This window comes from Lycorma delicatula, chromosome 7 (genome assembly GCF_047948215.1).
Source record: "Lycorma delicatula isolate Av1 chromosome 7, ASM4794821v1, whole genome shotgun sequence".
Classification (NCBI taxonomy): domain Eukaryota; kingdom Metazoa; phylum Arthropoda; class Insecta; order Hemiptera; family Fulgoridae; genus Lycorma; species Lycorma delicatula.
In genome coordinates, this window is record NC_134461.1 from 140,537,222 (window position 1) to 140,553,631 (window position 16,410).

At 28.8% G+C, this 16,410-nt stretch overlaps 1 long non-coding RNA gene across 6 annotated transcripts in view; it reads left to right on the forward strand.

Moving 5' to 3' along the window:
* LOC142327443 (uncharacterized) overlaps positions 1-15,528 on the forward strand; it is a 42,638-nt gene extending 27,110 nt beyond the window's left edge. For 2 of the 6 annotated variants that reach the window (XR_012756991.1, XR_012756989.1), the window contains exons 2-3: positions 5,312-5,396; positions 8,596-10,799. This is a non-coding gene — a long non-coding RNA (uncharacterized LOC142327443). Of the gene's footprint in view, positions 1-5,311; positions 5,397-8,595; positions 10,802-12,900 lie in introns of those variants that run through there. The other 4 variants (XR_012756988.1, XR_012756987.1, XR_012756990.1 and 1 more) reach the window with 4 other exon arrangements.
* Positions 15,529-16,410: the final 882 nt, after the last annotated feature.

The window sequence follows — 16,410 nt, forward strand, 5'->3', positions numbered from 1 at the left end:
TATTAATAAAATAGGTGATCTCTTATATTGTAAACATCACATATAAACATTTGTCACTAAATATAAAAATTATAGCAAATTAAAATATGGAGGTAATTTACAACCTTTCTGTATACCGATAAAACTTCATAAAGATTTTTTGTGTGTAGCTTTCAAAATTACACACAAACAAAAAGATTTACATTATAAGACAAATCAATAAAACACTGTTGATCAAACAACCCATAAACCCATGAGTATAAAATTAAATAACAGTACCTGTAGTTAATATTACATGGACAGACTGAGTGTATATCTTCAAAATACAAGGAACATGCACAAAAAACATTACTTCATATAAATGAAGTAATATATATTACTTAAATATATATATATATATATATATATATATATATATATATATATACTTAAAACAGGTGTCCTAGACCTCCCCCGTCCTCCTTTTCTAAAATTGAAGGAAGTGATTTTTCTGGAAGATGCAAAAAAAATTATGATTTTGACCAGAGGAGGGCTAACTAGATTAGAAGTTAATTTTTTTAAATGGGACACATTTGCACCTCGAATTTGGATTCTAGAGACAATGATACATAAGTCTTGTCAGAAACATTTTTCCATAAAGTGGAATCTAACCTCTAAATAACCTTCGAACTTTACCTTTCTTTTCTTTTCTTTTTCCTGTTTAGCCTCCGGTAACTACCGTTTAGATAATACTTCAGAGGATGAATGAGAATGATATTCAAACTTTACCTATTCCTGAATTCCTTTCAAAAACTCTTTTAAGCACCAAAAACTTTATATTTACAAAACATTTTAATGTTTTCTATGCAAACACTATAAATAAATAGGATGTATCATTAAGCTCACCCGGGAATTTTGTAACCTATTCTGCATGTGAAAATAATGGAAAAAATTCATACAAACATATGTCCTAAAACGGATTGTTTGCAAGTTACGGCTTGTGCAAAATTTCACTCGGATTTCAGCTACCCAGGTGAAATGAGATCGTATTGAAATTTTTAGGACGTTAATTAAGGGACATAATTAGTGATTTCTTATGGTTTTTAACTTGAAAAAACTGTACTTATTTACAACAGAGAAATACACTGATGTGGTATTCATTTTGGCTGTCTGTAATGGTAATGCTACAGCTGCAGCAGTAGAATATGAAATAAGTTTTCCGAATAAAGCCGATCGTCCAAGTTTCATTTCCATATAAAGCGACACTCCAAACATACACTTTCAAAAATCTTTTCCTGACATTTAAATTAATTTTTGATGTAAACAAATTATATTTCTTACTGAAGAAATATTCGTTTAGCTTGTGCTAATGATATGCATCATTAACTGCTAGTTCCATGTAAAGATTAAAAAATAACGGAGATAGGGAACATGCTTGTCAGACTCCCTTTCTTATTACGGCTTCTTTCTTATGTTCTTTAATTGTTACTGTTGCTGTTTGGTTCCTGTACATGTTAGCAACTGTTCTTTTATCTCTGTATTTGAACCCTAATTTTTTTTAAATGCTGAACATTTTATTCCAGTCTACGTTATCGAATGCCTTTTCTAGGTCTATAAACGCCAAGTATGTCGGTTTGTTTTTCTTTAATCTTCCTTCTACTATTAATCTGAGGCCTAAAATTGCTTCCCTTGTCCCTATACTTTTCCTGAAACCAAATCGGTCTTCTCCTAACACTTCTTCCACTCTCCTCTCAATTCTTCTGTATAGAATTCTAGTTAAGATTTTTAATGCATGACTAGTTAAACTAATTGTTCTGTATTCTTCACATTTATCTGCCTCTGCTTTCTTTGGTATCATGACTATAACACTTTTTTTGAAGTCTGATGGAAATTCCCCTTTTTCATAAATATTACACACCAGTTTGTATAATCTATCATCGCTTTCTCACCTGCACTGCGCAGTAATTCTACAGGTATTCCGTCTATTCCAGGAGCCTTTCTGCCATTTAAATCTTTTAATGCTCTCTTAAATTCAGATCTCAGTATTGTTTCTCCCATTTCATCCTCGTCAACTTCCTCTTCTTCCTCTATAACACTATTTTCTAATTCATTTCCTCCGTATAACTCTTCAATATATTCCACCCATCTATCAACTTTACCTTTCGTATTACATATTGGTGTACCATCTTTGTTTAACACATTATTAGATGTTAATTTATATACCCCAAAATTTTCCTTAACTTTCCTGTATGCTCCGTCTATTTTACCAATGTTCATTTCTCTTTCCACTTCTGAACACTTTTCTTTAATCCACTCTTCTTTCGCCAGTTTGCACTTCCTGTTTACAGCATTTCTTAATTGCCGATAGTTCCTTTTACTTTCTTCATCACTAGCATTCTTATATTTTCTACGTTCATCCATCAGCTGCAATATATCGTCTGAAACCCAAGTTTTTCTACCAGTTCTCTTTATTCCGTCTAAGTTTGCTTCTGCTGATTTAAGAATTTCTTTTTTTTTTTAACATTCTCCCATTCTTCTTCTACATTTTCTACCTTATCTTTTTTACTCATACCTCTTGCGATGTCCTCCTCAAAAATCTTCTTTACCTCCTCTTCCTCAAGCTTCTTTAAATTCCACCGATTCATCTGACACCTTGTCTTCAGGTTTTTAAACCCCAAATTTATTATACCCCATAATTTATCACCAAATTATGGTCGCTATCAATGTCTGCTCCAGGGTAAGTTTTGCAGTCGACGAGTTGATTTCTAAATCTTTGCTTAACCATGATATAATCTATCTGATACCTTGCAGTATCGCCTGGCTTTTTCCAAGTGTATATTCTTCTAAAATGATTTTTAAATTGGGTGTTGGCAATTACTAAATTATACTTCGTGCAAAACTCTATAAGTCAGTCCCCTCTTTCATTCCTTTTGCCCAGCCCGTATTCACCCACTATATTTCCTTCCTTGCCTTTTCCAATGCTTGCATTCCAATCTCCAACTATTATTAAATTTTCATCTCCTTTTATGTGTTTAATTGCTTCATCAATCTCTTCATATACACACTCTACCTCATCATCATCGTGGGCGCTTGTAGGCATATAGACGTTAACAATCGTTGTCGGTTTAGGTTTTGATTTTATCCTTATTACATTGAGGGTTGTAAGGTTCAGTTAACCCTGCATTCTTCCGCAGTTTATTTTATTAACTCTCAAGAAAAATTTATGATTAAAAAATGTTGTCGCACATTCTCATAAAGTCTTTGCCATGATCCTGCCTCTGTTCTACCTACTTGATGCCAGTTAATAATAACATAAAATCAATGAATTCTAGATGAAAAGTTCGAATTTTAAGTGACAAAGCCTAGTGACAATATCATAACAATTTTTTTTTTTTTTTTTGTAACTTATTTAATGGAAAATTATAAGCAGAAGAAGCCATTTGGCATTCTCAGAGGTTAGACGTGGGAAAGGAGCACCTGATAATGTGGGAGTATATCTGGGTATAAGCAATTTTTCATGCAGTGCAACTTTACAAACATCAATTGCCCTAAAGGTTGTCATCAGGAAGGGTACCGGCCATAAAATCCTGCCAAATTGCTTCTGCATAACCCAAAAGACAGGATGAAAAGAAAAAAAATGGAAATAAGAGTGCATATTTTTCATTGTTTTATTGTTCCAGACTCTTTTCAGTATATTAAAACATCATGCTGTACATCATGATAAAAATTGAGTATTTTGGTCTCAAACATCTATTGTGGAGAGGGAAGCAAGTTGGAAATTTTCATTATTAAAATACAGCGTTTAGAACTATATTTCAGTCATTTCACAATGCAACGAACAACATGTGAAACGATCGTAATTTGTTTGCAGTTATTTTTTTCTTTATCTGTAAAAAGTCTTTTTTTTAATTAACTGTTTATTATTAGGTTAAATTAAAGTTGTTTTTTTTTTTTTTTGTTTTTGAACTCTAGTGAAATTAATATTGAATCAATCCAGTTATTTGTCAAGAAATGAATTATTTTATTTTGTCTGTATTTACAGCTTAGATCTTGTTATTTCTTTAATTTAATAATCTAACTATTATCAACGTGTGGGGGACCAATACCTTGCTTTGTCTGCCAATACTTATTAAAAAATCATGATGTTGGTACCACCATGTAAACTCAGTCAGATACGATAATACAGCAACCTGGAGGGCTATGTTAAATCTGCAATTTGGAACACCCCAAAACCTCAAGGTAGGTATGTTAGTAGACAACAGTATGTTGTGCAGGTAGTTGGAAATCAATGTCATGTTACAATTTACTAGATGGTTAAAACTGTATGGTTAAACTAGATGGTTTATCATGTTTTACACATGATAAAGTACAGTTTACCAGACAACTGTGTGGATAATCATGTTAATCTTACGCATAGATGTTCAGATGGATCATCAAACTAGTAAAGGTAACCCGTGAAGATGGAAAACAAGTCTGAACTGTTATAAATAAACAGAGGTAAGACTGAAGCAGTCCAACCTCTGTTTGTAAAATGATGAACACAGTATCAAAGTACGAGAAGATACACAAAATCATTTTGCAACAGAGAACGATTATAGATGATTACAAATATTGATCAAACTTTAGTGAAATATTGGACAATACCTGTGTTCAGACATGAAATCAAGTAATGATTTCTTCTTTATTTAAAATTATTATTTTATCACTTATTATAACTTACACCTATCACTTAATTTTGTTACATTGTAATACTGGTCTAATTAATTAAGTTTTACTGTGATTTCTCTTAATATATCCAGGTAAATGTTGGAACAATTTTTTTTTATCTGTGGAATATCATATCTCTTTCTTTTTTCTGTTTAGCCTCCCAAACCACCGTAAGGTATTACTTCAGAGGATATTTATGAGTGTAAATGAAGTGTAGTCTTGTAAGTCTCAAGTTAAACATTCCTGAGATGTGTGGTTAATTGAAATCCATGTAAAGTAATTCCCTTTACTAGGATTTGAATCTTAGAACTCTCAACTTTGAAATCAGCTGATTTGCAATGACGAGTTCATAGAGTATCATATATATCCATCCTGTATGTGATCTATATAATATGTTATGTAATGATTATAATAAAAGAATTATTTTAGTTGACAACTACATTAAAGAACTTGTGTAATAAAATATTTAGTCGATGTTAATGGATACTTACCCATACTTATAGATAAAATGTTATATAAAAAAACACATTTAACATGAAATATTTAATGTTATATATAGATTGGTTGTAAAGTAACTATTTTAAATTCCTAATAGTTTTATATTTAATAATATATTATAATGAAACAGTTTTGTTCTGTTTCTTAGAACTTACTTGGGTAGAAATAGAACAGTACCTGTCTAGACATCGAGCTGCAGACCGGCGTAGAAACATTGCTGAAAACACAACTATGTATGTACTTGTTACAAATAAAAAATTTTTTATTTTCACTGTGGTTTTAATTTCGTGACCGATCAGACCTTGAAAAAAAATAACCCTCGTATTATTGCTAGTTTCATAATTATAATTTTTATTTATATAAATATCTTGATAAGGTATTAAATTTACACTGCTTAATGGATCAACAGATATTCTTAATAAATTAAAACAAAGATTCTGTTCATTTTTATTGGTATTAACAACTGCGTTGTTTGTTTTAACTTCATGTTATAGTGTGTTATTTGTTTTAAAATAAAGCATTGGTTTTGGAACCGTTTAATATTTCATTTGTTTAAACTCAATTTGAAATTGATATAAAGTTCAATATTTTTCTTGAAAAATCGTTAAATTGCAATTCAAGCTGTGTTGCAACAATGACATGTCTTCAATACAGCACCTATTTCATATTTTAAATCTGATTGATGTAAATATCTTTTTACCTTTTTATAATCAATTGAGATAGTTTCAATAAAACTTATAAATCTTTATTGAAAACTGAAAATAACCTGGCATAAAATCTTGTAGTATGCATTAGGTTTATTTGATTTTAGGTCATTGCTCTGTAACCCATAAAATGAATGATAATTCAAATGTTAATAAATGATTATTTGGCATACTAGTGTACAAATGACAGCTTTCACTCAAAAAATCAAAACTAAATTTTATTTTTGAGTTTTTTAAGTTTAATTTAAAAAAAAAATTAAGGGTTTTTATTAATAGTTATTGGACCATATTTTTGTGTATATTAAAGTTAAACTTTAATTATGTCTTGTGTTTTAACTTTTATGTTACAAACTTAGCAGAAGAATTTAATGTTAACAAAATGTATTAAAAATATATAAATTTATTTATTAAAATATATATAAATCGTTTTTTTATTATTATTTTTTGTTTGATATTAAAATATTTGCAACATTATTTGAATTTTAATAATTGTGTCCAGTGATAGGTTTGTAGAGTTTTGTGCAATTTAGATTTTTATTTTTATCGAATTTTAAATTTTTGAATTATTATTTATATTATTTTTGTGTTGTATGTAACATATTTTGAAGTTTTATTTTGCAGTTAATGTTATTTAAATTTTTCCTAGTTTGTTCATTGTCATATTAGATTCCTCCCAAAATTGTTCTTCTAATGATAGTTGTATTTTTGGAATTATAAAAATAAAACTTTATAGAAAATATTAGGGCTATACAGATATTGATTTTTTACTTGGTATCTTGAGAAAAAAAAATTGCAGCAACATGTTGATATATATGATATTTAAATATTATGAGGTAGCATTTAAACATCTTAGTAGTAAGATGTTTACACATTATAATTTATGCCTTAAACACCTTATAACTAATAACTGATTGTGTTTGCACACATGCATGTGTGTGTTTGTGTAAGAAAGAGAAGGTAGGAAGAGAGTTGGATTAGGAAAAACCTTTCCCTCCAAAAACAAATATCCTAGGAAATTATAGTTCAAGCAGGTATTTGTGATTTAAATGCCTGGTAAAAAAGTTTTTACCAGCCTCATTAGTAATTGTTTCCTTTTGGGAAGCTGTTCAGCACGTATGGAATTCATGTGGAAATAAATTGTAGTTTCTTAAAAACTTTAAAACAATTGAGTATCTAACTTCATTCGTCCTTCTTTCTCTTATGTGTCCATTACCAGTACTATGGTAATTCATGTAACTCGCATAAGGGGCGTATCTATAAAATAACTTATTTACGAATAGATTACTACATATAAATAATAAAATATTTGTATGTATTACAATTTAATGCTTGACCCCTTCAATTTAGTTTTGATTTAAAAATGCATAGAAATCCAGAGATCTTGTTTTCTATTGGTCTAAGATATGAAAGAGATCAATTTCTGTTGGCTGTTTTAACACATTTTCCATTTTCTGCTTTACTGTATCGACTGATTTAAAATGTCTAAAAGAAAAAAGTCACGTAATGCCAAATCTAGCAAATAGATGTTCCAGTATTATAATATGTCTATTGTTAAAAAACTGCTTCACAGAGTGCTGTGAGCATTATAGTGAAGAATGAAATTATTTTTCCATAGCTGTCGTTTTTTCCAACTCTTTCTCTCAACTTTGTCAAAACTTCCATTTAATAATGCTTGTTCCCTGTTGTGTTTTCTAGAACCATTTTTTCTAAAAATTATATACCATTAATATCAAAATACATTGAGCATGGCTTTAAATTTGGACTCGCTTTGCCAAGTATTTTTTAATTCTTGATTAAAAAATACTTATCAATCAAAATACCCCAAAAGGGGTAAATCAAATGAAATATCCCAAAAGTTAGAATCTCTATCAAGTTGTTGCAACATATCAGTACTAATTCCCTTGTGATTTTTTTTCTGTTATAAAATTATACCAGATTAATTTTTTTACATTGATGTTCTCATGGGAAATTTTTTGTCAATGTTCATGGTTTTTATTGGCATTGGTTATTGAGGCTGCGGTCTTATAAAATAATCCGATAGTTTTTTTACATTTTCTTCCATTTTTGAAGTGGAAGAAACAATGTTTTTTTGTGCATTAATTGTGCAAAATTTTTGTTTGAAAATTTGGTGATAATTTAAATGTATGTATTACTACAATCTGTTGATATAGTTCACATTTCAATAAGCTCTGTGTGATTTGTTGTTAATTGTTCCTGTTGTAAAATTTAAATATTTTATCAGGTAAGCAATTTAAAACGGACCCGATACAGAGTTGAACACGCAATGCCAGCGGAAACAGTCTGGTTTGTGTGGGTTGCGCCTATTTGGTTACTAATTGTGATGTTTCCGAAAATATTCAGAAATTATTATACTAGATTTTTTGTAAGGATTTGGTATTTGTTTTTGGTTTCTATATTTGGGTATTTTATTTCAAATTTTTGGTTACATAGGTAGCCTAGATAGGTTATCTAGGCTATCTGTTGGAGTGGGTGAGTTTATTCTCTTTGAACTACTCTACTGGCACAGGGACTTTCTGTTATTCAGTTTGTATTTATTGTTATTGGTTTTTGTTATGTTTAATAATTTGTGGTCTGTTAATTTTAAATTTGTTGAAATTTCATATATTTGTTTAATTTGAACAGCTGTTGTCACATTGGCAACGTTTGTTTGTTTATGTTTTGTGTTGATAGTTTTCATTTGTATTGTGTGTTTATGATTGTGTTGCAGATGATGAAAATACTTTCAAAGTGATTACTGATTCTTCAAAGATTGGTAAGTCTGACGTGAGAGTGGATTGTAGGAGAAAGAGGCGAAGAAATTTGTGGATTCTCTCGGTTAGACTCTTAAGTTTTGGAGTGTCAATCATTTGGAATTGGATAACCTAGCAGAAAAATTATCGGCGTCCTTTATTGACACTGCTTAGTGCTCTATACCCTGTAGTTCCAGTCGATAGAGGCAAGTGTTGTGGTCGAATAAGGAATATACTAATTTGAAACAGTCTGTCTGTTGTTTACGAAGGGCATCTCAATGAGAATGTGATCCTGGATGGTGGGCCATACTTGTTGCTAATTATAGAGAGCGCAGGAATTATTACTTTTACAAGGTATGTAGTGCCAAAAGAGATTCATGGCGTTTTTTTGTGCAGCACCGGGTAATAAAGACTCATGAGGAGTAGTATATAGAGTTTTGGGACACAAATGTAAAAAGGATGTTCTTCTGTCCACTCTCTCCACTTGGCATGGAATTATATCAGACAAAAGTGAAATATTACAAAAACTACTTGATGATTTAATGCCTGATGATAATGCAACGGTGAGTTTGTGTCAGAACTGTCACATGGGTTTTCAACAGATATTTATTTGCTGGGTATTTCCCAGTTTGTTCGAGGAAGAAAGAATTAGTTAAATTATTATTTAAATGCGGTGACAAGGAAGCTACTGTTGGTGCCTCTTACAGGCCCTTGATGTTGCTGTTGGTTCACGGTAAAGTTTTTGAGAAGGTTCTGTATCTTCTTGTGAATGAGAGATTGACCTTGTGATGTTACTGAAAATCCTCGAGGATGTACTGAAAATGAATTGCAAGTTCTGCAAAGTTATTTCAGATGACATTCATTTCATCAAGATGTGGTGCTTTGTGGAAACAGCCATGAAATTAGTAAGACACTGTCTAAGGGTTGTCTCCAGGGCAGTGTGTTGGAGCCTCTGTTGTGGGTGGTAGAGTTTGATTCTCTTTTGCGGCATGATGATATCATCATATTTTATATCTGAAATTTTCAGAGAAATTCTTCTAGACTTAATTCTAAATCTAGTCTAAATCAGGATTCCTATATTCTTACTTACATTTTCTTTTTTCTTTGTTTGTTAAAGAAAATAAATAATATTACATATGAAATCTTTCAATGCGCTTCATTTCATGTTTTACGATGATGTCGTGACGTTATTAAATTTAAAATAAAATTATAAGCGATAAAAATTTTATTAATATTTAAAAATATAGGTGGTTATAAAGTAAAAATCATATTATTTGAGTTCATGACAGAAAATAATAAATAAAAATCATTTAATGCTTGATAAACGAATGTTCTGGTCTGGACCAAACTTATTATACTGTCATAGATCTCATGCCCCATCCATTTCTACGGCTACACAACATATATAGTGCAGCAGTGTCATGTAAATTGTTAATGAAAGGAGAAAAGAAGAAAGGGAAAAGGCTGACCAGCAACTGTACGCTTAAATCCCTACTGAAAACATTTAATACATTTTTTAAGATTATTAATTCGGCAAACAAGTTCAAAATTTTCAGTCGAACTTTAGCGCTGAAATTTTGTAATGAAAAATTCCAAGTTTGGTTCAAATCTAGGAACGTCGGTATCAAACGCTGAGACACCACCACTCTGCTATGTATCTACATAGCAGAGTGGTGGTGTCTGATTAGTTTGCATCACTATTAATTAAAACCAAAATATACAAAGAAATTGAACGATATTTTTAATCAAAGAATCAATTCAGCTAAGTCTGTATAGTATGCATCAATCCATACCACATCATAGCTTTTCCAATAGAAAAGAACTCGGGTAGATTTTTAATGATGCAATGACCTTATTTGGTACAAAATAATGAGCGATTGAAAGTTTTGCCAACTTCTCAATATATTTTTAAAACTAAATTTTTAGCTTTCTTTATTATAATTTGAATAACTAAATAAACATTTTACATTATAAATAGAGTGCATTTTGTATGAGCTGCCACTTATGGATTGTTTTACATCAACAAACAAAAGCTTATTTGTTAGTCTTATGAATACTGAGACGATAAAAACATTTCATTATGTATAAATAATATTTTACTAAGTTATCTGAAAAAGAAAATATATTTGAACATATATTAATAGCTTACAGAATTTAAAAATAAATAATGTGTACCTGTATAATATTTAAAAATTAATAACCTATTTATTGACTAGAATAATAAATGTAAATTACAATACATTAAAAATAATTTATACATGAAGAAAAAATAATAATAAATACAGATCTACCAGTTACATGTGACATAATAATCCATCTATTGTTACATTAACATTCTAACATTTACACATTTAATTAATTAATTTCATTATATATTGTATTTATAACTGCCCTCCTAAGTTCAAAATTTTAAGTAAATTAATGATATACTTGTATATCAATAATTTATTAATTGCTGAAATCATTACACTGATGTGTGCGGATAATTTTATTTATCTTAAAATAATACATTATATTACTTATATAAAAATAGATATTTCTATCAAACCTAAAGAATAAAATTCAAGTAAAAATATTTTATTTCCTTTTATTATTTGGTTGAAATATTTTTAATTATTTTATTTGTTTTTTTGAAGTACAGTTTATAAGCGTTTTAAAATTAATTTTGTAAATGAGGAAAATCCAACTATAAAATTGAAGATTTTATAAGGTTATCGTAAACAATCTAATCATTTGTGGCTTGGTACAAAATTTTATTTCAAAATGGATAGTTATATATGATGGTAGTTATAATTACGGTTATTTGAATTCAGAATTTGTCATGTTTAACTACTGACAGACAATCAACAAAGATCATATTTTGAAAGTTAAAGACAGAAAATTTCATATTCAGTTGGGTATCATAACTAACCCGAAGTGAAATATGAGACAATTCCCAATAAACCAAGGGTTCCAAAGAGAACAACAAGGGCTTCTTGTTCTCAATATCATACCAAGCTTTCTATGAATGTGAGAGAGTGAGAAAAAAGAGATATAAAAATAATTTCCTTGTGAATGTTAGACATCACATTTAATTATTAAATTCCACTTTTTTAGTTAATGATAATGCAACTATAAGGCTTTACCAAAAACGTAGTCGCAGACCAAGACGTGATCATGATGTGACCGTAATAACTTAATGCTAAGATTACTCTGATTAAATTCCAAATAAAACTGCAACAGTTTTGTGAAGCTAGTAAATGACTCCATTAAATAAGGACTGCCAAGGGCAAATAATGAATGTGCTTAAAGTCGGATAAAAACATTTGGTTTCAATAAAGCCAGAATATTCTAACAGTCACATTTCTAAAAGAGTCCTAGATTACGGTTCCATTATCCAGGTTTATCCTTTTCCTGAGTACGGACAGCAGCTCTTTCATTAGTTGTTGAGGGTATCGACTAACCGGTACAGTTTCAACAACAAAAACATAAAGCTTAGTAAACCTTGAGCGATGCAAGATTGAAACCGGTGATAACTTCAGCAGTGCTTCTTTTTAGGAAACATAGTTTTTCATTACTTATAACTTTTTATCACATGTGATGTCAGATCTTCAGGTGGAACTGTACTTACAGGCTCGTTAAAAAATAAGAATCACAACGTTTTTTGAGCCAGAGGATGGAATGCTGAGAAAGTAGGTAAGACGTGTGCTGGAGCTGAGATCGGGATGTAATAGAAAGTAATGGAGATGTGCAGTAAACCAATCAAATAGATGAAGATAAAAAATGCAATATTATTGAAAAACGATTAATGAATTTTTGAAAATGAAATATTTACTTTTCCATAAACATTATATAATTTTTTACCTGCATGCAAAGAAATAGGCTGAGAAATAATAAGATTAATGAAAGTTTAGGTAAAGAAATGTTAAATCCTTACCAGGAATTAAGGCCAAATGATTTAAAAGCTAAAACTGTTGATCATTATTCTAACTAAAATATCAGACAGCCGGTATACTAAAAAGTAACCTGGAAAAGAATTTTCATGTATCTACAATAATTTTTTGATAAGAGATGAATTTTGTAGTATTTGAAAGCCGAATTTAACTATGATTTGACTATAGAACTTTTTGATGAAAGTCAGAAATTATTTTTGGATTTTTTATACAATTTCCACATTTTATTTTTTATTTTTTTAATGAATATATTTTTATTTCTACCCGTTACTAAATTTTTTTACACTATATTTTTTTATTTATTTTTATGCCCATTTTTTCCAGATTTTTATTCGTTTTGGTATTTTGCAGATTTTTTGTTGAATGCCTTTTCTGCCAGCAACATTGAAGAAAATGAACGATGAAAATTATCAGAATGTAAAAAATGTAATGGTAGACCCTGGATTAGGCCACTGTGTAGTTGAAAAATAGAAACGCTATACTTTATCATAAAATTTGTTTATATACATTATATTATTTCCTCCATAGCAACTACATTTTCTGTATTAAAATTATTACACTGTATTTACATCTTATTAAATTATATAGTTACATATACCAACGCTATATCATACTTATATATTTATATTTATTTATTTTTTTGGAAAAAATAAATTACAAAATACAGACAACAAAGCAAAAGATGGATTTACATTCACGCATTATATTTAATTATTTTATAAAGACCTGGTTAATTAAATTTAATTACTTTACTACAAACAAAATTGATTAAGCAAATCTTTTTTTTAGATATATTGTTAAGACAGTTGAGAAAAATATCTAAACCAAATACAATATACACAATCTTGAAAATTGAAAAAAAAAACTATTCTTATTATTAAAAAAAACCATTAAATCATTAAAAATATTTAGAGGCAAATTCCTCCCCTGTGAATTTAAAACGAATTATGAATTATATGTTAATAAAAATTTATATTAATGAATTAGCTGAAGTTAATATATACCAATAAACAATAAAAATATGTAGTTACTATACTAAGTAAAATCCGTAAGAGTAAAGTATCAAATAAAACAAAAATTCAAAATGGTAATTTTTTTTAATATTTATTATTAATAACCTTTTAAATTACAACACTGAAATAAATTGTTTATTATAACAAGAAGCTCGGGATTAAAGGGTAGAGTTAAGACAGTCAAGTAAAAAAGAGCTAGACAGAAAATAAGATTGTATAAAGAAATGCTAATAACTAAAAGTAACAAAGACTTCTTGTAAGTGAAAAAATGCACATCTAGTGTACAAGTACACGAGTTATAATACCTAACATGTCCATGCAAGAAAACAAATCACAACATTTAATCATCAAGGTCCAAGCTTCTTGATACAGCAAACAACCCGTAAATAATATTATCTTACAGACTCACCATGAATACAGTCAATAATAAAAAAATAATTCTTAATTTGTTTACATTAGAACAAGAAACCACACCGTTTAAATATAAAGGTTAAATTCTTGATACAGCATTAAGTCGTAAATAATATTAATATATAATAACACTTACAATGAAAATGTTCAACACCACAATAAAAAAATGTCATTAAAAATTTGTTTACGTAAGAAAAAAAATTAATTTTATCAAGTTTATTTTTAATATTTTTTAATAGTATAAAAATTAGAGCCATGCAAATAAAATACATAAAGTTAACAGTCATGAATTAACATCAACATCTGAAAAAAACTTAAGATTATTGCTTGGAGAACAATTTTCATTGATATAATTAATTAGCCATTTAAGAAAATAAAACTCTACATTATTCAACCAATTTCTACATGTTACAACATGAACAGTTACAAAAAAAAAAAAAAAAAAATTAATTTTGGTTTTAAACATATTTTCTTTATTAAAAAGAAAAAATATAATTAATGAGAAGAGGACTTTCAGAAACGTTTTTTGTATTAAACCGTGCCCTCCTGTTCAAGGATAATAGATTTCCACCTATACAGATAACACTACAATTGGCTAGAGCTAGTACATTGGTACTTCTTTAAGGCTAACAGAGTTATGTGCATCAGTAAAACTATTTTTTGGTTCTATCTAGTATATTTATTTATTTATTTACCATTAATATCCTCAAACTTAATTAGAAAAGAAGTGGATTTACTCTTAAGTTATATGGGCACCATTTTTCTTCATTTAACTTATTTTTTTGTTGTATTAAAACATATGACTGCTTTGGTAATACTTATCATGTAATAATTGACATAAATAAGTACAAGAACACAGATAAGGTAGGTTTTTTACGCATATTTATTCAGTTAATTTTAAGCAATATTGACAACTATGATCACTACTAACTATACTTAAAAATCGTTTAGAACTTTGATATTTTATAACATAAGGATTAATTGTCAATAAGTACAACTGCCTCCAAGTTAGCGCTGTCAGGTGCTAACTTCTTGTAGCAACACGTCAGTGTTACCTACAAAGTAACTATAATAAGAATTTGTAGTAAATTGGTATTAGCTTTGGGGTGTTTTATTCAAACCTGGTAAAACGTATGCGTAAAAGTTTTAATGATTCGTTTCATAATGCAAAATGATAACTGGCATATCAGGATAAATAGATATAATTTATAAATTAAGAAAGCTATAAAATAAATCTTTTATATGTGCTACTGAGTTGTGTGTTGTTATTTTTTGATGATAAATCTGACTATTGTTTAATAATATTTAGACACTCAAATTTTATTAACATAAACAAAGATATCAGTGTTACTGCTTTGAGGAATGGTGCATCATAATTTTTTCATTAACTAAAAATTGTAAATTTTTTATCTCTATAACAAGTGTGGTGGTGCATTGGTTTGTACTTGTAAGTGCTCACACTTTTATTCTGAATTAAGCACAATCATCTAGCAGAAAAAAATTGAACTAACAACTGTATAATAAATTGTATTGTGTACTATAAACAGTACGTTGTTTACAATAAAATTTACTCCACTTAATGTTTTTTTTCTTAGTTTGTTAAAAAAAACTACTGTAAACATAAGTTTTTTTGAAATTTTATAATAATAAATAACAATATAGTAGATGTTAATGTAAAAAAATGTACCGTTTAAGTACACAATACAATTTATCATACAGTTGTTAGTTCAATTTTTTGTTGTTATTTTTCTTCATTTTATTTTTTGGGCAATGTAATATTTTTATTATTTAATAAAACAAACGATATAAAATGAAAGGAACTGCTCCAGCATTTGCCTGGATGCATCAGGGGAAATCATGATAAAACCTTGTTAAGAACAGCATCGTAAAATACTTATCCTCCCTATACTATAAAATAGTAAAAAAAAAGGCTAAAAACATTAATAATTCGAGACCTAATATAGGATAATGAAGTCATATCTAATGAGATCTCACCCAAAGCTTTTTCTCAACTCTGTGTCACGATATGAGCCAGCATTGGTTCTCCCTATATTACGACATGATAAGAAAAAGGCTGAAATGCTGGCCGTGAAGTGGCCAGGGAGCGCAACCCCTTATTATCACGTTAAGTGTGTTATAATGTGATTGTATTGTGCGTTTTATTACCGTACTTTAAAAAAACCGATATATTAAATTAACTTTTCAAATACAATGCATTATTTAGCCAAATTCTAAACGTATGGCTTCTTAATAAAAAAGAAAAAACTTTTCATAGTAACTTTTGCTAAAACTGCAATATAAAACAACTACGTACCAGCAAGGAAAATTACAAGAGTATTCTGACATAAGTAATGATGTTAATTAAATATAAATTTAGTTAGGTTTATCATTAAAAAAGTATTTATGTTTTTTTTTAACTTTATCAACAATTTTCACG